Source organism: Rhineura floridana, chromosome 9, assembly GCF_030035675.1.
Source record: "Rhineura floridana isolate rRhiFlo1 chromosome 9, rRhiFlo1.hap2, whole genome shotgun sequence".
Classification (NCBI taxonomy): domain Eukaryota; kingdom Metazoa; phylum Chordata; class Lepidosauria; order Squamata; family Rhineuridae; genus Rhineura; species Rhineura floridana.
Window position 1 is genome coordinate 95,822,406 of NC_084488.1, and position 24,275 is coordinate 95,846,680.

The following is a 24,275-nucleotide window of genomic DNA, read 5'->3' on the forward strand; positions in this document are numbered from 1 at the left end:
AGCTGTTGGACTACTCTTCTTCTTGGAAAGATCATGTCACCATTCAACAACACATGATCACTCCAGAAAGACTGCCTGGCTAGAAACTGACTGCAAAGAGCTTCTTGCTGCTATGAGTCAGTACAGAATTTTCCTTAAAGCTTTGAGGGTTAACAAAACAAACAAAAAAACTCAACCACTTTATAAATCCAAAAAATTAAATGCACTTTAAAATTTATTTATTTGAAGAAATTCTACCCACCACCCACCCTTTTTGAAGTGATTTTTGCTTCATCCCTGCATCCCCTTGAATTGTTGAAAAAGAATGCTGTGCGAAGGTTCAGCATAGCACTAAATAAAACCAGTCCAAATTACTACATTTGATTTCATACAATAAAACCAAGAGCAAAATAAAACAATTCACATTAGATAAAGGCAGAAGTTACCCACACTAAAAGCTTCACAAAATAAGACAGTCAGCAGCTCATTTGATGCTTTTATGACTCTATTTGCCACTGGGCTGAGCATGAGTCCTCCAGCACCACCTTCTGGATCAGTCAGATAGGACAGGAGAAACCACAAAGTAATGATAAAAGTCTACTTTCAGAAACCACATTAGGAAAATCGGTTCCTTTAGGCATATAACTCAGAAGCAAGAAATCAGAAGTGCTTCCTTCCAGGTAAGTGTTTTTATGACTGGCATGCCATTTCCTTTTTAAGATCGGAACTTTAAGGATGTTCAGATTTTTTTTAAAAAAAAAGTATGGAAAGCAAAAAGACAAATAAGCATTTATAATGATAAATGACAACCAAGAGACAGTCTTAGTTTAACTGCAGCAATAGGGTAGTACATATTTTGCAACTGTATACAGATAAAGCTTTAGTCAAAACTAAAATGGATATTCTTCGTAAAATTGACAGTATGCTATTGAAGTGTGAATCTGAAATACAAAGGTATCTCACTCTTTAAAGAGAAACCGTAAATTACATGTAAGGGTGGAGACAGACGTTCCTTTAAAGAGGAGTAGGAGCCCATTTTTCAGCTGTGGAGCAAGCTCTTCCCATCCTACACCCCACCTCTGGCTTCTCAACAGACACAAAATGAATCCTCCATTTTGTAAATCCTGTGTCATGCCAGGAGCTGAGGGCTGCATACAAAACCTCCCACAATTGGCAGCTTATGAGAAAGTCCTATCTACCCTAGTACATAAATAAATTTTAAATAAACTTCCAGGAGATTTGGAGTTAATTGCCAAATAACTCCAAGGGGCAACTCAATCGTGCTACTGGCCTACTTAAATCCTTTCTTGACTACCTATGACTGTCCATGTATTTACATGATTCCATAACCGATTAAACTGCAGAAATAAAACTGTCACTTGGATTACAGTAGGGACTACACTGTCCAAAAAAGGATATGAAAACTTTAATAAAGCACTAATTTAATTTTATTAAAAAATTAGTTTCCTCATGCTTCAGGTGGGCCATCCACTTTTTAAATTTTATTCTCAAGCATCCAACATGTTTAACCATACTAATGTCTGGTGCTTTATTATTTTTGTTAACCATTTATGAACTATTTAAATGCAAAGATTGGCTTCAACAGGGGAGGGGAAATTGCTTCATGACCGATAAAACATGAGCTGGTCAATCAGCACTGTGCAAATGCAGTTTCTGCTCTAAATTAGAAGAACTGTTTCCTCAAGTCCAATCCTCAGAAGAAGAATATACATGTCATGTGTAGAAAAGAAATCAATTTTCATTGAATATGAAGATATTCAAAGTATCTTATAAAATTCCGTAATATTAATTTAAGCCAAAAATAAGATCTACACCATAATCTGCATGCTATTAGAATATTACATGATTGTTCAAGAAGTACTATGTACTATAGGCGTGTGTGGGGCCCAAAATTCGCTTTGTACCTGAATCTGTTGTATTTTAAAAAATTCTAATCTGTTTTGTAGTCACTTTGTACTCTCTCTGCTTCAATCTGCAGTTCAGTTCCTGAGTTCTGTAGACTTCTTAATTTGTGGTACAGACAGAGCCAATTCACACCTGTAACAAATACTATGCCCCTCTATGTTTTGCATATGATAATAAGAATATTTGTACATTTTTAACCTTAATTCTCACTCAAAAGTTTATTATCCTGTCAGAAACCCTCAAAAGCCACTGCAAAAGTAATATGAGCTAGTTGGACCAGTGGTCTGACTCTGTGTCAGGCAGTTTATACCTATCATAATCCCTTCTTTCATTTCTCCTGCCTACTTAATTCATTTCCTCTTCAATGGTCTATCCCACTCTGGCTTCTGAAAAGCACATGTTAGTAATCTAAATGTGCAGTCCTACAAATATGTGTAGGTACTCAGAAATAAGCCCTATTGAGTTCAATGGGCCTTTTTCCCAATTAAGTGTGCATAGCACAAGTTGCCAACATGGTGTCCTCCAGATGCTGTGGCCCAGCTCCTAAAATCCCTGACTATTGGCTATGCTGGCTGATGCTGATGGGATTTGCAGCCCACAGCATCTGGAAGGAACCAAGTTGGCTACCCCTTGGTGTACAGGATTGCAGCCTGAGGCTTTATGTGCATGTCACAACAAACCACAGTTTATGGTTTGCCGTGAACACATGGGTAGCTCCTGCTTTACTCATCCCCTAGCACAAGCAGGAACAAACAAACCACACTCTTTCTTAGCATTATGTCCCCATGTCCATTATGTTATGGTTTGTTTTGCTCCAAACAAGCCAATCTGTGAAGCTAAGGTTTGTCCTTGACTTACCAATTACAGTTTGCTAGGATGAAAATTAATCTACAAGGAAAATAACTGTTTTATTGATAATTTTAATGTTTTTTGAAAACCACTTAGAGATCTTTACATTCAAGAGCATATAAATTTTGGTAAATAAACAAGCCATTTTGATCTATCCAGCTAACATTTGTATCATTTGCAGTTATGTAATAAAACAATGTATCAAAAACAATACCTAAACTAAGTACTAGATAAAAACAGAAAATCCATTAATATGGATTAACAATTACACACACTCACTGAAATACCAAACACATTATGATGGTAAGCAAAGCTCTGTCATTTGTACAATTACCACTGCTAGTAATCTAGTAGCAATATGTGAAGTATCATCCATCTGCTGCTTTAGTTATCTTGTAAAACACATATCTTTTTGCACAGGTTTTTCCTGACTCATGAGACCAGACCCAGTTATTGCTAGATTTCTGGGAGGTTTTTTTTCTTAAAGTTCTTTTGCTGTTTTTGTTTGTATTTTTGTACACTGCATAGAGATTTTAGATATTAAGTTTCGAAATGCACTGAAAATAAATAAATAAACCTACCAACCACCACATTTTGAAGGTTTACTCCCCTCATCCCTGCCTCATTAGCTGGAATAAGACTAGAGAGAGTCAGGTTTCATTCATCCTTTAATCATCAGATATTAATAGCATTTCTCTTTTCAGCACAATCCCAGCTAGCCAGGAATCCCAAGTTTGTTAAGCAGGGATTTAATGCACATCATTGGTAAAATGTCCGCCTTTCCAGTAAACGTTTTGAGCTAAAAGGTTTTCCTCTTAAATGTATTGCCAATTTTCTAGAGAAACCTGTTTAACCAGGTTCACAGCTTATTTGCAACACAACAATGAGCTATACATTCTTTTTCTGGAGGAGCTCTGGTAATTTCACTGAGGGTTGTTTTTTTTTAGTTTCTCTTAAGCATGTATGATGTGAGGCATCTATGTTTTGAATTGATCAAATGTGACTCAGAAAAAAGAGGCTTTGGCTCTATTGCCGGATATTCTGATGACAGCTATTTAAAAACAGAATTTTGGTTTCCATTGCAAATGTGATCTAAAATACACAACTGAAGGATGCATCATTTTATTTATATTGATTGATGCAAACAGAAATTTATAACAATGCCCCAAAATTCTACTATGAAGATATCAGAATGTCCAACAGCGAAAGGTATTGTCTGGAAAAATACACTCCACATTCAGTATAAATAAGCATCATACCACTTCATTACATATTCACTGCTTTTGAAATAATTATCATTAATTTAAATGCAACTTCTTTACTTGTAGGCAGGCTCAAGATCGCAGAGCTAACACTTTTAACTGCTTAAAAAATTGGGGCTGATGAGTCAAGCAAGTGAACCCATGTAACAAAAAGCACCTATACAGGTATTTTACTAAGATTTACTAATGAGTGAAAGTGTAAGTTAAATTTAAGCTGATCATAAGCTGCCATTTCTTTTAATATGGTAGAACTCTTTTAATATTTTATTTGTAATTCTTTATTACAATACACTGGAATCAACACAGCATTAAAAACAACAACAAATAAATATGCCTCACAGATTCATATTTCCTGTCACCAATCAACTAAAGCTGATTATGCCAATTACAGCTTGTAGTACTATATAACAACCTCTGTCTGCTTGTCGCTCAAATACATCTAGACCACAATCCAGCATATCATTAACTGCATACTCACTTGCTTTTACTTCACCTCTGTGCTGTATTCAGAGCATAGCGAATTAACAGTGCAACATTTGCTAAAGTACATACAGCAATCTGACTCCTTTTCCCTCCCCTCTCTTCCCTTGAACTAGGTGAAACTCTGAGGCAGGCATGTGTTGAGAGCCCTGTCAGATAGCAGTGTGTGTGCACGCAAAATATAACGCTGCTACATTACCAATTCCTGTGTGAAGCCTGAATCAACTATTGATATAACAATAGTTATATCTTTACTATTGATGTAACATAGATCCCCCTTCAACCACACCACAAATTGCTTTGTAAACCTAAGGATACTACAAGCAATTAACAACGCAATGGCAAGAAAGTGGCTAATACTGGGAATGAATTTAATATTCCACAAGGCACAAACAAAATTCCTGCATCTATGGAAGGAGATTAACAGTGCAATCACATGAAAATAGAATTGCCTAGAGTAAACACATGTAACTGCTGTTTCATGCATTTGCTGATGATTCACATTACCAGATTAAATTACTAGAATATCCTACATCTTCAAATAAGAATATTTCACAGTATAAGCAACAAACCTATCAAAATCTTGTTATGCACATCTTTTAGAGCATTTCAGATCAACGTTTTGATAATTTCACAACTGCTAGACTAGTATAATGCTGAAATCCACCCTCCAATTTCTCAAGAAAAACATTCCTCTACAAAAGAGGCTTCCATTATTCTGCCTCAATTCTCAAGATACTTGAGAATTTCTTTAGGATTTGGGGTCTGTGCAGGGCTTTGAGCTTATGTTATCACTACACTACAAAGTGCCCAAGTAGTCATTTCCAGTAAACATTTTTGTAGCCTTCCCGGCTGCCCACACTTCCTGAACTGACAAACCCCCATGGGATAAGATCTCTTGATGTCTTGCCCTGGGTTTTAATTTGAGGTGCCAGCACCTGGGAAGGCTGCAGAATGCAGACTACTGGCAAGATGATATGCTCAATGAAAGATGGGACCCTCATGAGCACTCATTGGCCACCTCAAAATAAGGAAAGCATATAAAAAACCCTGCACCTCACCCATGAAAATGTCACCAGATTTTCTTCTTGCTTTTGATAATTTTCAAATATAATTTATTTTCTCTATTTATTATTTATTTATTTATTATTTCAATTTATATACCGCCCTTAGCAGAATAGCTCTCAGGGCGGTGAACAAACAAGGTAAAATACAATATATCATGGTAAAAAATCACAAAAACATGTACAAACAAACAACAGAAAGCACAACAAAAACAAATACAACACAAATTAAGAAGGATACATATTAAAAATAGAAAGATTAAGAAAATTAAAAGATTAAAATGCCTGGGAGCATAAAAAGGTCTTTACCTGGCACCGGAAAGATAGAAGTGTAGGCGCCAGATGTACCTCTTCGGGGAGGCTGTTCCACAACTCAGGGGCCGCCACAGAAAAGGCCCTAGATCTAGTAACCACCCTCCAGGCTTCCCGATGAGTTGGTACCCGGAGGAGGGCCTTAGATTCTGAACGAAGTGAACGGGTAGGTTCATAGCGAGAGAGGCTATTTCTCAGGGACAAGTGTAAGGGGGGGGAATGGGAGAAAGTTTTGGAGCAACTCTGTTCTAAAGACTGTCTGAAACAGAAGAAGTCACGCATAGAACAGGGCGTGCATCTTGGTTCTTTAATATCCAGAATTTGCAGGCACCTTTTCGCAAACCTCTTGCTCTCTGTGGAACAACCATGGCCTGGATTGTATTGACAGTCTATGGAAGGCTAGTGGGTAGACAATTCTTTTTTTTCTTATTCTATGATTCTTTGAGAACTCTCTGAAAACTCAATGCTCTTCATTCCTCCACCCACAAACAAGAGGACATGGATAATAGCTGATAACTTGGAGGCAGCCTCAGGGAAGAGACCCACTTACTTTTCTGCCGGTTCCAGGGTGTCTTCACCTGTCTTTTCTGACAACAGGAACACACGCTAGTCAAACCCCACCCCTTTTTACTTAAAACCTGGTGGGATCAGCTTGAGTGCATTATTATTTTTAATTCACTTTAAAGAGTTTTTGCACTTGTTCAGTAATCAACCTATTCCCCCTTCAGGTGTGGCCAATGGAAACACTTTGCTGTAGGTCATCACCATCATCATCATCTTATTGTATTTGACTAAAAGCCATAACAACCCAAAAGAATATATATATATATATATACAAAAATACAGTACAAACAAATTCAATTTAACCAGTCCCCTGTACAGTCCACTGCAATTGCATTCAAGGTATTTGCCCGAATATGTTTTGCTGCCTTAGCGAACAGAGCTGTTTTATATGTAACATACGGGTCGCAATCTGACGGTGACCAACAAACTTCCACATAAGGAGTCTCGCCCTCTAAAGCTGTCAAAATCTGTCCCAGGAATCTCTCTGTAGGGGTCTGATATAGGTGGCAAAATAGTAGGCAGTGAGGGACATCCTCTACTTTGCTGTAGGTGACTAGTGCGCTCACAGCCTCAGTTGAGAAAGTACTGATGCCCAGTTCTGGCCTTTATGTTTCTTTGCAGTTCTGAGATTCCCTATCTAGTCAATACACTCTCAAAGAGTACAACACTATTCTGACATACTCCCTATTGCTATTTAACATACAGCCCCACAAACCTTAAGAATTAAGCCATTTGTAGCCTAGTGAGTTAACTTTACAAATGTTCAGTTTCTAGGTCATTAAGGGAGTTAAACAACAAAAATCCAGCAAAACATAGGCTATCCGTATCATGCTCAGACATTACTAAGACCATGCTGGATCTATAAAGTAATATTTTGCATATTGTACGCAACTCCTTTTCTTCTTCAATTACAGCAAATGAAAACATGAGAAAAAGATTAAAAGGGCTAAGAGATTACAAAAATGCACAAATTTTCATCAAATACCACATGTATCATTAATTTTCAGTGTGACATTCACTGTAACCGCCAGCCTAGAGAGGGCTAAATTTGGCCAAAGGATGGGAGGTTTACCTTTTCTATTAAAGATAATATTTCAATGCTTAAAACAGGAAATGCTGGTTTTATTTCTTGTGGCACAAATTTTGTATTTAGTACTGACGCTAATTTAAACCTATAAAAAAACTTTTAAGGGTGTTTTTCCCCCGTACCCCAAGGTATTCAATGGCCTGATTCACACATCATGGTAAGTCAGAAAACTGTAAATGGATGAAATATGGAGGTACTGTTTATCACTGTTCAGACAAGAAATGTGCTATGATGACTATGTGATAGTCTACTTCTGTGTAAATTCTGCAATGAAAAGTGTATTCCTGGGGGAAAAATTATTCCTGAAAGTCTGGGTTACAGAGAGAGGAATGAAATAAAACAGTAGTAGTAGTAGTAGTAATCTATGCTCTGGTAACCTCAAGGTTTGATCATTGCAATGCGTTTTACATGGGGCTGCCTTTGAAAACTGTTTGGAACTTCAATTAGTGCAGAATGCAGCTGCCCAATTATTGACAGGTTCAAGGCAAACGGAACATATAACACCTATCCTGTTCCAATTGCACTGGCTGCCCGTACGCTTCCAAACCCAATGCAAAGTGCTGGTTTTGACCTATAAAGCTCTTTATGGGGTCAGGACCTCAATATCTTCTGGAATGCCTCTCCCAATATGAACCTACCCAGACCCTTAGATCTTCCTCTGAGCCCTTCTCCAGGTCCCCCCTCTGAGAGAAGCTCTGAGGGTGATGACAAGGAAGAAGGCCTTTTCAGTTGTCTGTGGAATATGTTCCTCAATGAGGTTAGCTTGGCACCTTCATTATCATTTTTCAGCATCAGATAAAGAAGTGCCTTTTCTCCCAGGCATTTGATAGATTGAGATAATTTTTTTTTAATATGCTGCCAAACCTTCCTGTGACTGCGTGGGGGTGCTATTGCTATTGTTTTGTTGTTGTTTACTGTTATTTTTTATAATGTGTTTTGTTTTTTGTTTTAACATTGTGCAAGTTGTTTGGGGACCTCAGGTATTAAGCAACTAATAGATCTAAATAATGACAATAATAATAACAATAATAAATTATTCGCTTTTTCAAAAAGATGAACTCAAAATGACTTACAGAGACAACCATTGAAACAAAATATAAAAACCACCCTAAAATGTTCACAAATAACATTACAAAAACAACAGAACTTATGAACGAAAGTAACCCAAAGCAAATTCTGGAGTATGTATGAATTGTTTCAGTCTCCAAATCATCTGGTGTCAACTATAGCAAGGGCAACTTTTCCCTGAAGTATTTCGTCTTTTTAAAAAACTGTGCATGTGATTCAAATAAAAGTATTTTATGCATATATTTACCAATTTACATAATTTATTCTCCTTCTGTTCTGTTAACATGTAAATCAAGGAAGTCATTAACACTAATCTAAAGTTTAAACAGCTTTGCATTATCACATTTATATATAAATGAGTCTCCTCAATTCCTCTGAAAACAGAAACAAGCTTAAGGTGAATAACACAGAAAATAACTGGAAATAGGTTTTAAGATTTTTTTTAGATTTGCAAATAAGGCATATATGCACTGACATAAAAACTGAAGAAAACAGAATCTAAAGAAGAACAAGTTTGTTCTTCTGATGCTTCTTATTTAACCATTTTAAGATTGGGAAGACTTATCTCCCATTTTAAAAAAAGAATGCAATACTGAGAAAATGCCGTAGCTCAATAGTAGATCACATCCTTTGTATTCAAAAGGTACCAGTTTCAATCAACTGCGTCTCCAGGTAGACCATTCCCTGAAACCCTGGGGAACTTCTTTCGGTCAGTGTCAGCAATACTAAGCTAGGTGAAGTAATGGTTCGACTTGGTATTAAGGCAGCCTCCTATGTTCCTATTAAAATGTTGTGGTCCAAAATCTTTTGGAAAGTAAGGAAGATTATAACAATACATTTCTCAGCCAAACTATTCACTCTACAAGTTTATATCTTTTCCAGTCTCTCCATTTCCCACTCTACGTTTTGTAAAATGTGCTGAAAGATTCATATGGTTGCAGAGTTGCTTGAGCTTCACTAAGCTAAAAAGATGAAACATTAAAATCCATGCAAAAATGAAAGCACACCATTTCCAATTTCATGAAACAAACCTCAGCCTGTATGGAACTCCTTATCAAATCATTTAAAACTAAATGAATGTCACTCAATAGTTCTGCCTTGCTCTAATGGAGAAAAAGGGAAGTAGTCATAACTGTAGCAAGAATCTTACAAAATATTATCTCTGGAGAAGATAAAAGTATTTTCAAGTGACAACAACTGGTTATTCAGCTCAATACCTTGTTCTGGCAGTTACTTATTTATCAGTTGATATGACAAAACAAGTTGTATCAGGGTTAAACCTGCAAATACCTTTTCCAATACAACCAAATAATAAGCATGTATAATATTACATTTCAAATGTGAATTCACATTATGTAAATCATTATTTCTTTTAACCATGACTTGTTCAACAACCCATGAGTTGAGTTGTGTCACACACAAGCAAACAAGCCGCATCTTCTTTTTCCAAACTTTGTTTTGTTTTCCATGGCTTAACATCATGGTTTTAGGTGTTCAAACAAACCATATATTAGTGTTATGTGAAAACCTGTCCTCGTCTCAATAATTACTACAACAGTTCTACAAGGTTAAGTCAGCATTATTATTTTAATGGCAGATGAGGGGCTGAATTCAAAGGAATGGTGGCTTTCCTAGTGTGTTTGCAGCTGCCATGAGTTTTGAACTGGGGACTTGCAGCTGACACTACTCACTATTAGATTAGGCCAGCTCTCAAAGACAAGAAGAAGATATGAACTTGCACTTCTAGAGAGCAATCATGGAGCAACTAAATGCTCAACTGGATAACAATGGGTCAGGGGATGGATGGGTTCCATGGCCTGTTAACAGGCCAGCAAGAAGAAAGCAAGTTAGAAGAACCCATAAAGAACCAGTATAGTAAAAGGGGGATGTATCAGGCTGGGGAAGAGTGAAGGAACTGGAATGAGCCTCACCGCCTAAACTTGCCTAGAGATAATCCACAGACCTAAATGAATTTAGGATGTGGTTGTAATAAGAGAATACTATGTCTAATGTGGGTGCCCTGTAAATGAAACATTTTATTGCATCAACCAATTCCACTTCTGTTCAAAAATTACATACAAAATGAAATACCTTTTAAAAAGGACACTTAAATGCACTGATCTGCAAATATGTATATATAGCAATTTCTCATCATTATCTTGATTCTAAGATTTTAAGGAGCTTTAAACAAATATGGCTGTCCAATATGCTACACCAGGGGCTGCCAATGTGGTGCCCTCCAAATATTGCTGAACTATAACACCCATCATCCCTAACCATTGCCCATGTTTGATGGGGCTGATGGGAGTTGCAGGCGATAACATCTGGAGGGCACCACATTAGCTATCCATGTATTATACACACATGCATATTTTTGTAAACCGCTTAGAGATTTTCTACAATCAAGTGATATCTATAGGTATCTATAAATTTTATTAAATAACATAAATTAAATATAGTCACAAAAAGGCAACACATTTTTATGGCCAACTAAAGTCAGATAGTTTTATTATAACTTCATAAATTTCCTTCTTGAGCCTCTGTGTAGTGGAACAGACAGTGTACCAGATCTTCTACTTCACTTCATAAACTCTTAATATGGGACTCTTGACAAAACATATAGTCACATGTTGCACTAAGGACCCTGAAGTCTCTCTCGTTTTATTTGTGTACATGTTGCTAATATAGAACAGAAAGTGCAAAGATATGGTTTGGAGCTCAACATAACACCTGCATTTTGTATTCTAGCCAAAGGAGCTCATCTCAAAAGTCTTTTGTAAAGAAGCACTCACAGCAGATCAGATTTCTTCACCTTCTCACTACAAGATCATTATAGCTCTATGGAAATGAGCTTTTGAAGGAAAGTGGAATTGTAAGGAAGAATGAGCCTGGAAAACAAGTGAGGGAAAAAAATGAATCCCAAGGCTCTCTTGCTTATAGTTTCTGGGAAGCATGATGCCTAGAAACCTTTGCACCAATTCAAGATATATGTGGGCTAGATGGAGTTACTCAGAATTGAACGAAACAGATCTTTCAGACAGGTGGGATCAGTGCTCCTCATGTATGCACATTTCTGGCAGCATCCCACACAACATGGTTGGCATCCCCCCATTTAATCTGGATTTAACTTCAGGATGAAATCCAGTGTTTGTTTTTTAAAAAAACTGTTACCAACAACCTATTTGCAATGTCTAAACCACCTACAATATTAAGTCCGCATCTGGAAGCACCCAAAGGCACTTCAAATATCTGCAAAGAAGCTATTAGAACATCTTTCAGAGCTGGAGTTTTGGAGGGGAAAGGTTCCAAAGCTAAGCCTTGGTGAGCACTCATTGAAACTGAACACCTATCTCCCCTGCAATCATTCCGTCCTTAGATGAAGTTACCCAGTGACAATTTCAAGTATTATTTCTTGTGCAGCATCAGTAACGTATGTGCATGCTTACTAAAGCTAGTATGAGAGAAATGTCTAATCCAAGACTCTCACTATCTCTAACTTTCTTGTGCATCCACTATAATAGATCACCTTCCCTCTTCCCTCTCACTTCAAGATCATCCATTCCCAGTATGAAGCAATTGCTCCTCCTACAGTTATTCCTCCTAGCTGCAAGTAAGACCAAAATGAGATAGAATGGATGTGACTGCATTCCCTATTGGAGATACTTCCAAGTTATTCAGTGCACTGGAAGGATTTGAGGGAGCTGGACAGTGTATACTTGTCTTGTTGGGTATACTTTAAGTTGGATTCCTGCATTGAGCAGGGGGTTAGACTCAATAGCCTTATAGGCCCCCTCCAACTCGACTATTATGTGATTCTGTGAATCACAGTAGTCTATTGTTCAATGTTTTTTTTACACACGGACACACAAACTGGAAGGTCTGCAAAAAGCTTTCACAATGGCACCTCTAATCCTTAAAGAAAAAAATGCTGAAAAGCCAAGTATGGTATAGCGATTAGAGTGTTAGGAGTTAGATGTAGGGAATAGTATGGTGATAGATGGCACCCAGCAAAATGTCACCACACACACAAAAAATCCTACCCACACACTGAGTTTCAGTATGCCCAGCCATGAGATACATACCATTTTACATTGGATTTTGTTTCTTTACTGCATTATGCATGGATCAGGAAAATCTGAATTCAATGAAGGGAAAGAGTCGGCTGTTACTTGGATGAGGGCTTCATGCGAGTGATGTGAAAAACATGCACAGATGGGATACATAAACTGTCTTGTATACATAGCCTCACTGAATGGCCTTGGGTCTTACCTACCTCATATCGCAGTTGTGAAGATAAAGGTGGTGGAAGAGCTGTGTAGACAGTCCTGAGCTCTTTTGAGGAAGGACAGCAAATAAAAATGTAATAAGTAAAGAAGCACATCCTATTTTAAGATCTTAACTTTGCTTCATTTTGCATAAATTAAACCCCAATCAACTTCTGTCACCAACTCAGTGTTGTTATTCAAACATTAACAGGGAAGAAACAGATCGTGTATATTTTATAAGGACTGGGGTTAGCCAAGTTTGCTGATGACACTAAATTGTTCAGGGTTGTTAAAACAAAAAGGGATTGCGAAGAGCTCCAAAAAGACCTCTCCAAACTGAGTGAATGGGCAGAAAAATGGCAAATGCAATTCAATATAAACAAGTGTAAAATTATGCATATTGGAGCAAAAAATCTTAATTTCACATATACGCTCATGGGGTCTGAACTGGCAGTGACCGACCAGGAGAGAGACCTCGGGGTTGTGGTGGACAGCACGATGAAAATGTTGACCCAGTGTGCGGCAGCTGTGAAAAAGGCAAATTCCATGCTAGGGATCATTAGGAAAGGTATTGAAAATAAAACAGCCGATATCATAATGCCGTTGTATAAATCTATGGTGCGGCCGCATATGGAATACTGTGTACAGTTCTGGTCGCCTCATCTCAAAAAGGATATTATAGAGTTGGAAAAGGTTCAGAAGAGGGCAACCAGAATGATCAAGGGGATGGAGCGACTCCCTTATGAGGAAAGGTTGCAGCATTTGGGGCTTTTTAGTTTAGAGAAAAGGCGGGTCAGAGGAGACATGATAGAAGTGTATAAAATTATGCATGGCATTGAGAAATTGGATAGAGATAAGTTCTTCTCCCTCTCTCATAATACTAGAACTCGTGGACATTCAAAGAAGCTGAATGTTGGAAGATTCAGGACAGACAAAAGGAAGTACTTCTTTACTCAGCACATAGTTAAACTATGGAATTTGCTCCCACAAGATGCAGTAATGGCCACCAGCTTGGATGGCTTTAAAAGAAGATTAGACAAATTCATGGAGGACAGGGCTATCAATGGCTACTAGCCATGATGGCTGTGCTCTGCCACCCTAGTCAGAGGCAGCATGCTTCTGAAAACCAGTTGCCGGAAGCCTCAGGAGGGGAGAGTGTTCTTGCACTCGGGTCCTGCTTGCGGGCTTCCCCCAGGCACCTGGTTGGCCACTGTGAGAACAGGATGCTGGACTAGATGGGCCACTGGCCTGATCCAGCAGGCTCTTCTTATGTTCTTAAATAGTTATTTTGTATGTATTTATTTACTGAAACATATCTAGGCCACTTTTTCAGGGTGCTCAGAGGGCTCCTCAAGACTTGCTATTTTGCATGTGGGCTTCAATGCATAACAGCAAGTTCAGTTTGTACAATTAGTAAGGATTTGGGATCTTGCACAGCAAACCCTTTTTTTTTTAAAAAAGGTTTGTGATATAGAATGTGATAGGGAAATGCATTAGAAAGTGTGGGACAGTAATTACTTGATGTGACATTTTATTATCCACAAACAGATCAGAATGAATGTTCAAAAACTGTTGCCATCATTTAGCCTCCCCACAAACTTTGTGTAAACAAATCAGGATGAACACTCAGTACACAGAACTTCTGGAAGCAACCAGAGTAGGTTATAACTTTACAAGTAAATTTAAAAACACACAAAACAAAACAAATAGCACAGTAGTAACAATTTTAAAGCTTGCCAATCACTGGTGGTGCACAGACCACAGTTTGGGAACCCCTGCACTAGTACTAATGGATCTGTTGGGCACAGATCCATTGGAATGGCTGGAGGATTTGGCTGCAAGAGCTTCCTACGCCACTGATCCACTATTAATAGTGTTAAACTAGAATCAAGTTAACTAAAATGTACACACATAAAAGAGCAGGTACAATGTGGTGTGGCTATGACAACATTATAGCAGGTGGATTAGTGGGTAACAAAGAGGCAGAAGATCCAAAGTATGCTAACTGCAGGGGCTGTATATTAATTGGATATGTACACAATCCCTCAAAAGCCACACTGCTGACAAGGACATTAGGGCACTTGTCATATGAATAATTGCCTGTGTGGATACCTGTTCCAGCAGTGGTCAGCCAAGTGGTTTGAAGAAACCTGCAAACAGGGCATGAAGGCATCTGTATTCCCCCAAGCATCTAATATATATGATGTTTCCTTTATGGATTAGAAAATGGATTAGGCAGATTAATAGAATATAGATCTGTCAATGGCTACTAGACATGATAAGTAATGTATGGAGGCAGAATACCTTTGAGGACTATATGCCAAAAACTAACAACTGAGGAAGGCCACACTTTCATACTCTGCTTGTTTGTGAGTACTCAGAGATGCATCTAGCTGGCTGCTCTTCAAAGAACAGAATGCTGAACCTTGGTCTATCCCTGCAATACAGATCTTACATGTTCACACTGTCAACACACAATGAATGCAGCCATGTTTATTTCAGTGCACTTACATAACTCCTGCTGCTGGTGAGTTTTTGCAGCAAGGTGTATCATAACAGTGCAAAATACCGAGGGCACCAAGCACCACTTTCTGGGTAGAAAACTATAATGTATGAAATATATGTATGAAATGTATGAAATGGCCCCAAAATACAGCTCCTTCCCATTATGCTTGCAAAACAAAAAATACTCTGCATGTCAAATAGAAGAATGAGAGGATCCATCATGGCTGTTAAAGTCTTGCAATAATAGTTCCATATGGTTTTGGTTTTTTTATTTAGTTTGTTTTTAAAATCCATTTGAGGATTAGGCTGTGGAAGTGCAGAAAATTGTTGCTAAAAACCATCTTCATTTTAATAGCGAACAAAGAGAAATGAGGAAATTCTGTAAATGCATAATATTACATATGAAAGTTGACAGCATCTGCCATTAATAAATAGGATTTTATTGATCTTACTATATTAAAAGGCAACTACGGACACCTTCAATAACCTAATTTTGCAACTCTGCAGAGAGCAGCTGCAAAGGAAGGAAAATGAGCAGTTTGCTGTATTGATAAGCTCTGGGCGTAGGAAGCAAACAAACCTGCTGTTAGAAGCAAGAGATTTCAGAAAAAGGGGGCTGTACTGTACACATCATGCTTCAATCTCATTCAGTAAACCTAGCCCACACAAGGAACCATATTCTCTAGGACCAAGCAACTGGAAAAAAAATACATTTTACTAATGATACAAGCCAAATGGAATGAATGTTCCCTCTCTTAATATCAGTGCAGCTTGGAAGTGACATCTCTCCGCCACCCCATGAAAGTTACTGAGTCACAACAAAACATCTCCCCCCATCCTTGCACAAGCCCTTATTTTAATGAAATGCAACTTATTTCAGAACACAAACATGAACGTATTAGGTGTCCTTTAGAACACTCACTTTCTCTAGCCCAAGTGGCAAGTTTAATCCTTTGTATCACACTGTCCTCTAACATCAATGCAGACAGCCTAGTGGCATACCCCAAAAGCTCCTGCATTCCCATAGTAGTGGGACCTAATAAAACCCCTGGAATACTAGTAGCAATTGGCTATGTATAATAACATCTATCCTCCTGCACCATCTTGGTTTTCAACTTGTGTGTGAATGGCACAAGTTAAAATCTGAATTAAAACAAAAATAGCTAGGAAACATGCAGTCTAGGAACCCAAAGCAAAAGGAGTCTAAACAGCTCAAGTATCTTCATTTCACAGAAAACCTTGTAGTGTGTTACATTTCTCACGCTTTCAAAAATGCAGCTACCATTTTTTCCAGGTATATCAATCACCATTCATTGGGCTCACAAACACACATTGCATGCATCTGTACCTACTTACTGCTTAATTCTTAACATGAAAGTTGTTGGGACTCAAATCCAACAACCCTTGGAAAGGAAAACCCTTTCTCTTCATCTCAGATAACTAGGGACACTCTGCAAATGCCCAAATCTTATTTTACTAATATATCCAGTGAAGGAATTTGGTACTGAAATAGATAGTAGGCCTAGCCCCTAGTGGGTATTGTTGCCCTCTCCCCACCTGGCGATTAACTTTCAAAAAGAGAGGTCCAGGGGCTCAGATCTGTGTGGGAACAGGCCCTTTGAAGGGGGGGGGGACACAAAGGTGCAGTTGCCCTGGTCCTTAAACATGGAAGATGACATATCAACACTGGCAAGTATTACATTCCCAAATGAGAAAAAAATAACATTGACACAGGGTGCAGCAAGAAAAGTGCTGACCTTCCAGATTGGTGGGGTTTTTTGTGGACGTATTCTGCAACATGTCATTGATGCAATAATAGTGCATTAGTGGTGAATTTATACTGGACCACCCATACATCATTCCACTTTATTAGCTCTTCTGCAATGCTTCCTCACATTTTTGATGTCTAGAGGGGCACTCTTGCACCACAGCACAACAAAAGTGGGACAAACCCCCCTGACCTGAAACATTTGTGGTATGAAAAGTTGCAGGGTTTCAGCAGGGCTATGCAGCTATTGGAAGTGAAGCAGTATGTCCAGCCTGAAACTTTTGCAGGCACAAACAATATTTCAAGTAGCATTGTGTATTCAGGTAGGGCTGTTAGATACTCCTGCCTGAAATCCCTGTGAACCACAGCCAGTCAGTATAGGCAACAATGAGCTAGACTGACCAATGGTCTGACTAGGTATATAAGGCAGCTTCCTATATTTCACTCTTTGTTCCCAACTGCCCCGATACCACCATGAGCACAAATAATCACGAATCCATAAAAAAATAGGGTGTCTGGAAATCACACCTTTCAACAAGAAAATCCTGCCCCCTAATCTCAGATCACTATGAATCAAGTGTGCTGATCTTGTATTGGAGGGAGGGATGCACTCTACACGTCCTTTAGATCTATTCTCTTTAGGATTACGTCTCTTAAAAGGCTGAGCCCTGGCATTGATAAATCTACACTTATATACGGGAAAAATCTGGTTAATCCCAATGGGAGAAAAAGACACTTCAAATGGCATTAAAGAGATGCACTCATATAGTACCACTTTCAGAGTGGCATCGGGGTAAGAATATATTGTCTTTTTTTGCTGTTTTACCACTTCCCCCCACTTTCTGCTCCAAAGGTGGGAACATAGGAACTTGCTTTATAATGAGCCAGGCCATCTAGTTCAGTACTGTCCATGCTAAGCCAGCCCTACCTATGCTCTGCCACTGAACAATGGCCCTTCCTACTGGCTCCTCGAAGGTCAGTTATAAAAGAGACTCTGCACTACAGTGCTTTTGTCATCTTTTCCCCATCAATGCTCCTGTGTCTTTTACCAGCTGTATTCTGCCAGGCAGCCATGTAGCAAGTGAGACTGTTCCTGGAACAGAGAGGAAGTGAAGTGGGGGTGGGGAAGGAGGAAGAGGCTTCTCCAGTCGAATATCAGCCTTTAGCACAACTGCAAAAGGCACAGGAGAAAAGAAAGAAAAGGTACTTGTCAGAAAGAAAAAGGGCAACTCCTATCCTTCAGTTTAGAGAAGCCCTCGCCATGTGCGCTCCTCTCTGAGCCCCAGCAGTTTTCTCAGAGCATGAGGAGCAGCGTCTTACGTTAGCTTGTACAAGAATGAGGAAGCAGAAAGAGCTGTTGAAGTACACACACAAAAGGCAGAAAGAGAAAAATGCAGAACTCAACAATCAAAATGTAATTCCCCAGAGATCCAGCCCAGTTAGCCCATATCTAAAACAGCTTCATGCCAGCTGTGAAAATTGTCCCGCCTAGAAACTGAAATCAGTGTATCCCCTCTTTCCATCCACCCTCGCCCCCTTTAAATCAGTTTGTAATCATTGGACGGGTGGGAAATCTGCTTTGATAAAAATGCTGTCCCCAACCTCACAAAAAATAAAGAAAGAGGAGCCTTATGCCACTTTAAAGACAAACAGGTTTACTGCGGCATAAGTTTTCGCAGCCTAGAGGCCACTTTATCAGGGGCGGCCCGCGAAAGCCTCTGCTGCTACCATACATCTGTAAGCCTTACAATGTGCCGCCGCCGCCACCAGACTGGCTCTTTGAATCTGCCAACAGGCTTTCCCTCAGGAACTGGCCAAAAAGAGACTTCCTTCTAGTTCTCTCTGCCGCATCCATAAACATTCCCGCGTGGCAACCAAGAGCGCGCGCGCGAGGCAGCGTCTGCTGTGAACACGGCGCTTCCTGCCTTCTTATTCTCATCTCTCCCCCCACTTCCCGGGGACTTACCTCAATCTAGGGAGCGGAATTCCTTATGGCCCTCGCTGTGGAGCACGCCTCGCCGAGGAAGGGAAACCCAGGTCGATATGAGGGACCGATAGTAAAAAGACTCAACACGAGCAGGAGGAGGAGTCCCGGTTATAAGAACGCCATGTCACAACGCAACGGGTTGAAAGAGGCTAGTCGTCGACGGCGGCAGCAACAGTAGGAGGCGGAGGCGGAACTAACTAACTAACTGCCCGTGGGGTTCTGGCTTGGCTCCGAGTCTGCTGAAGAAGAAAAAAAGGAAAACAACGCAAAAAGGAAGCCTCGCGCGCGCGCCGGCTGTCACTGTCAAGGCTTTTGTTTTTTGTTTTATTTTGCGCGGACTCGTTTGGCCTCCAACAGCGCGCGCGCGCACCCGGCTGCCCGCGTGCGCCCACACACGCACACACACTGACGAGACCGTGCACCAGCCTCTTCGGTGACTCCCGCCTTTCTCCCTCCGCCCGCACCTTCGCCTCCCTCTCACTTCCTAGCTGGAAATTCCCACTGACGTTGTGAGAGCAGCGAGGGCGAGAAAAGAAACACCCGTCCGAGGAAGGGCTCTACGTGGAAACGGAGGGCTATAGCAGCCCCGGGCCAGAGCTGGGTTGGCCGTGCGGGGGGGGGAGGGACGTGTCTAAGATTAGCGACTTTTTAGCCCCTTGCCTGTTCCCCCCCCTTTATTATTATTACGATGTTTATATCTTTTCTCCAGGAAGTTGGAGATAACAGATGTGATTCTGCCTCTCCCCATGTTATCCCTACAACAACCCTGGCAGCGGTGGTAGATGCCCATTGGGACTGATGGGGTGGGAGGCAAGGAGGAGGTCAACAATAGGAGCCAACTGAGCCAAATATCTCTAGTTTGTGGCCCCCTCCCTGCTGAGTTATAAAAGGGCAACCCTGATAATTATGGCCCAATCTGCACTATACATTTAAAGCAGTATCATACCACTTTAAACAGTCATGGCTTTCCCCAAAGAATACTGGGAAGTGTAGTTTGTGAAGCGTGCTGAGAGTTGTTAGGAGCCCCATATTCCATTCATCGAGCCACAGTTCTCAGGGTACAAACACACTCGCTGCCCTTTTTACTGTAAAACCTGGTGGTAGCAGCTCGAGAGTGGGTTTTTAAAAAAACAATTCAGCTTCAAAGAGATTTTGCAACTGATTGGCAGATAAACCTGTTCCCCTTCCAGGTGTGGCTAATGGAAATGCTTTGCTCCTGTTCACAAGCCTCAGAGTGGTTTAAAAAGGAATCCCTCTTCCCAGGGATCTCTCTGTGTTTGCTACTCTGTGAGGGTAATGAGGGGGGCTAACAACTGTCAGTATACTTAACTACAGTTCCCAGGATTCTTTGGGAAAAGCTATGACTGTATAAAGTGGCATAGCAACATAGCAAGCTGCCTTATACTGTATCGGTCCATACAGCTCTTGAAAATTTCTGACAGGGTCTCTCCCAGCTCTGCTTGGTAATGTCAGGGATTGAACTTGGGACCTTCTCCATGCAAAGCAGATGCTCTAACAATGAGCTACAGGCCTTCCACTCAGTATGATAGCACTTTAAATGTATAGTGTAGATGGGGCCACCAGAGGAGGAAGCTCACAGCCAGGGTCACCATCTAGACTAGTTGTAAGTAAGAAGGCAGACAGGTTGCCTGAGGGCAGACTGAGCTTAGTGGGGCAGCCTCATTTGCTGCAATGGACTGGCTTGTGTGGCTGGCCCAGTGTCACCCTGTGAGCTTCATGGCTAAGTGGGGATTTGAAGCCTGCTTTCCAAGGTCCTAATCCTATACTGTGATCAGTAGGGCTGACTAGCTTTTGTCCTAGCAAGCGTGCAGAATGACTGCAGCTAGAGAGCAGCACAAGCCAAAAATAGAAAGAATTGGAGCACCAGAAAAAAACACATACATTTTATTTTATGCGGTTTGTGTTATACATCATATACCAGGAAGAGCATACACATAAATAAAATGTCTTGAAGGGTGTTGGTCGTGGTCTTGCATCCATTCCTTACATCTATGACCTTGCATCTTTTAAAAAGAAACAGTGATAAAAATACAAATTATCAGTGTATTCTTATACATTTCTATTCAGATGCAAGTCCCACTGAGTTCAACAAGCCTTTCTCCCATATAAATGGAAATATGATTGCAGCCTTAATACGGGAACTTCTCAGCATGTACAGAAAGCAACTCAGCCTGTTGCCAAACACTTTTGGTTGCACTTTTATGCTCCTGGCCTGGGAGTAAGCCCCTGAACACAGTGGGAATTACTGTTGAGTAAGCGTGTAATACATCAGATTGTACTGTGAAGCATTAGGATTTCCTGCCAGTAACTTAGATGGCTGTGAAAGGCAATTACACAAATTCATGGCGGTTATCAATGGCTACTACTCATTATGAAGGCTATATTACCTTCAGTATCACAGACAGTATACCTTTGAATACTAGTTACGGGAAATCAGAAGCTGGCAAAGTACTACTGAACTTGTGATTTCTGGCTTCGCATGGTCATCTGGTTGGCTGTGCACATTTGGTTTGATCCAGCAGGGGTTTTCTTGTGCTTCTAATTGTGTGCATCCTCACCTGGAAGCAAGCCCATTGAACACAGTGGGACTTCTAAGTAAACATGCAATGCATAGGATTGAACTGTGGAGGGCTTCCTTTCCAGGAGGCAAAGGTGGCCATGCTGGCCCATAAGAAAAAAATGGCAAAGTCCAAGTTATGTTATGTTGTGCTGTGGTTTATTTATATATTGCTTTTTGGTCCTAAGACCCCCATTAGAGCAATACTACTATTAGCCAAGCAAAATGGAGAGCTTTGCGAATACCATGGACTGCAAAAAAGACAAATAATTGGGTCTTATTAAACCAGAACTATCACTAGATGCTAAAATGATGAAACTGTCATACTTTGGACACATAATGAGAAGACATGAGAAAAGACAATAATGCTGGGGGAAACAGAAGGGAGTAGAAAAAGAGGAAGGCCAAACAAGAGATGGATTGTTTCCATAAAGGAAGTCACAGACCTGAACTTACAAGATCTGAACAGGGTGGTTTATAACAGATGCTATTGGAGAGCACTGATTCATAGGGTCGCCATAAGTCAAAATCAACTTGAAGGCACATAACAACAACAAAAATGTCACAAAAATGGTGCACAAAGAGCTTTTCAGGCTACATGGTGAACAAAGCAAGCCAATCTTTTTCTTCCAGGAATTTCAGGATCACTAGGATGTCTGGATACCTGCAAAGAGTTCCCAAGGAACTAATTTTGGGGCTTCACCACCTCGTATTCCTTTCAGAGGCTTTCCAGATGTTGGGGACAGGGATAGCCTTATCATTAGGCAGAACAAGATGGTTGCCTCAGGTGTCAGATACTAGAGGATAGGCAGCAGCAGGTTAGGCAGTGTCATTATCAGTTCTTAAATGTTCCTGTTTATATTTTAGCTGTTTTTTATTTCTTTGTATCTGGTCTATGACTGAAATAAATTATTGTTGTTGTTGTTAAATAAATAAATAAATAATGTTGGAGGACAGGTGTGTGCCATGTGGCATGCTCTGTAATCCTGTAGGCTAGCCTGTTCTCTTCAGGTGCAGTGAAGGATACAATCATGTCACCAGTGATAAAACACATCCACACCATGCATTTAAAGCATTCTTATGCCACTTTAACAGAATTCCACCCCCCCCCAAGAATCTTGGGAACTGTAGTCTGTTAAGGGTGCTGAGAGTTTTATTATTTATTTAATTATGAGATTTATATCTTGCCCTTCCTCGCAGTAGGAGCCCTTCCTCCCAGTAGGAGAGCTGTTAGGAGACCCCCCACAGAGCTGCAATTCCCAGCACCCATAACAAACTATAGTAACCAGGATTATTGGGGGGGAGCCATATCTGTTGAAGTGGTATAAGATTGCTTTTAATCTATGGTATGGGAGATTCAGCTGCCAGTCTGATCAGCTTCTGTACATAGAATTGGAGGGAAAGGTGCCAGTTTGTATTTTGCTTTAGGTAGAAAAATACCTTGGACTGACCCTGGCTGGGGTCAAACAAGAAAAGACCCTTTGCCTTCATGCCCTGCTTGAGCTTTCAAATGTTGTAGGAAGCAGGCTGCTTGAATAGACTAAGCTTGATGTGATGCTCTGAACAAAGTAGCAAGCCTGGAGGAGTCAATATCTAGCATCCTTGGCAGCTGTTGGGACTCTAGTGCCCGCAAAGGACTTACTGTTAACACTGTCTTGGGAACACTTTACACAATCCCCCCTTGCACTCTGCCTCTTCTAATTTTCTGTAGTTAGGGATGGAAGGATATGTCAATTCTGGTTCTGTCAATTTCTAATTTTTCCAGTCTTCAATTCATTTCTCCACATTTCTGCAGCAATTTGCAAATTTTTAAAATAAAAAATCCTCATGAAAATTCTTCAGAAATTTAGTGCAAATTGATCCCAACAAGTTTTTGTGTACAGTTTTGAATAATGTATACATTTTTGCAAGCTATTTCTCATAATACATGTTTATATGTTTTCAGTAATATATTCATGTCTATGCACACTATCCCCTAATATATGCATTTTTGTAAACATTGGTTGGAGAACTGCATCACAAAATTCAGATAAGTGTAAATCTTGAAGGATGGCTGTGTTTTCATATTTTTTCAGAAAGTGTAAATACAATAGATTTGGCTTTAAATGTGAACTGAATCAAAAAATTTTCCCACCCCTTTGGAACAACGTCAACGGTATTGTAGAAAATTAAAATGGTACCCCTCAGATGAAATCTGTTTTCCAGTTTCTGAAAATTTTTCTTCCTATGCAAAAGAGGCTTCCATTTCTCTGCCTCATTCTCAAACCATTTTAGAATTTTTAAAAACAAATTATGTGTGTGAGCTTTTAACATATTATTGTGAGGTGGCCAAGGCTAGTCTCTGTTTTTCTTTTAGTAAACATTTCTACAGCACTCTTGTAATCTTCCCTACTGCACATATTTCCTGATCTGAAAAAGCTCCATGGAAGGAGTTACCTCATGATATCCTTTCCTTGGGCTTTAAGGATATAAGAACAGAGCCTGCTAGATCAAGCTAGTTGCCCAACTAGTCCAGTGTCCTGTTCTCACAGTGGCCAACCAGATGCCCAAGGGAAACCCACAAGCAAGACCTGAGCAGAAA

General features: G+C 39.9%; 1 protein-coding gene across 3 annotated transcripts in view; it reads right to left on the reverse strand.

Moving 5' to 3' along the window:
• Positions 1 to 19,968, reverse strand: part of NFKB1 (nuclear factor kappa B subunit 1) — a 112,074-nt gene extending 92,106 nt beyond the window's left edge. The window contains exon 1 of one of the 3 annotated variants that reach the window (XM_061585544.1): positions 19,096 to 19,968. The gene's annotated coding sequence lies outside the window, so the exon portion shown is untranslated. Of the gene's footprint in view, positions 1 to 18,877; positions 19,047 to 19,095 lie in introns of those variants that run through there. The other 2 variants (XM_061585542.1, XM_061585543.1) reach the window with 2 other exon arrangements.
• Positions 19,969 to 24,275: the final 4,307 nt, after the last annotated feature.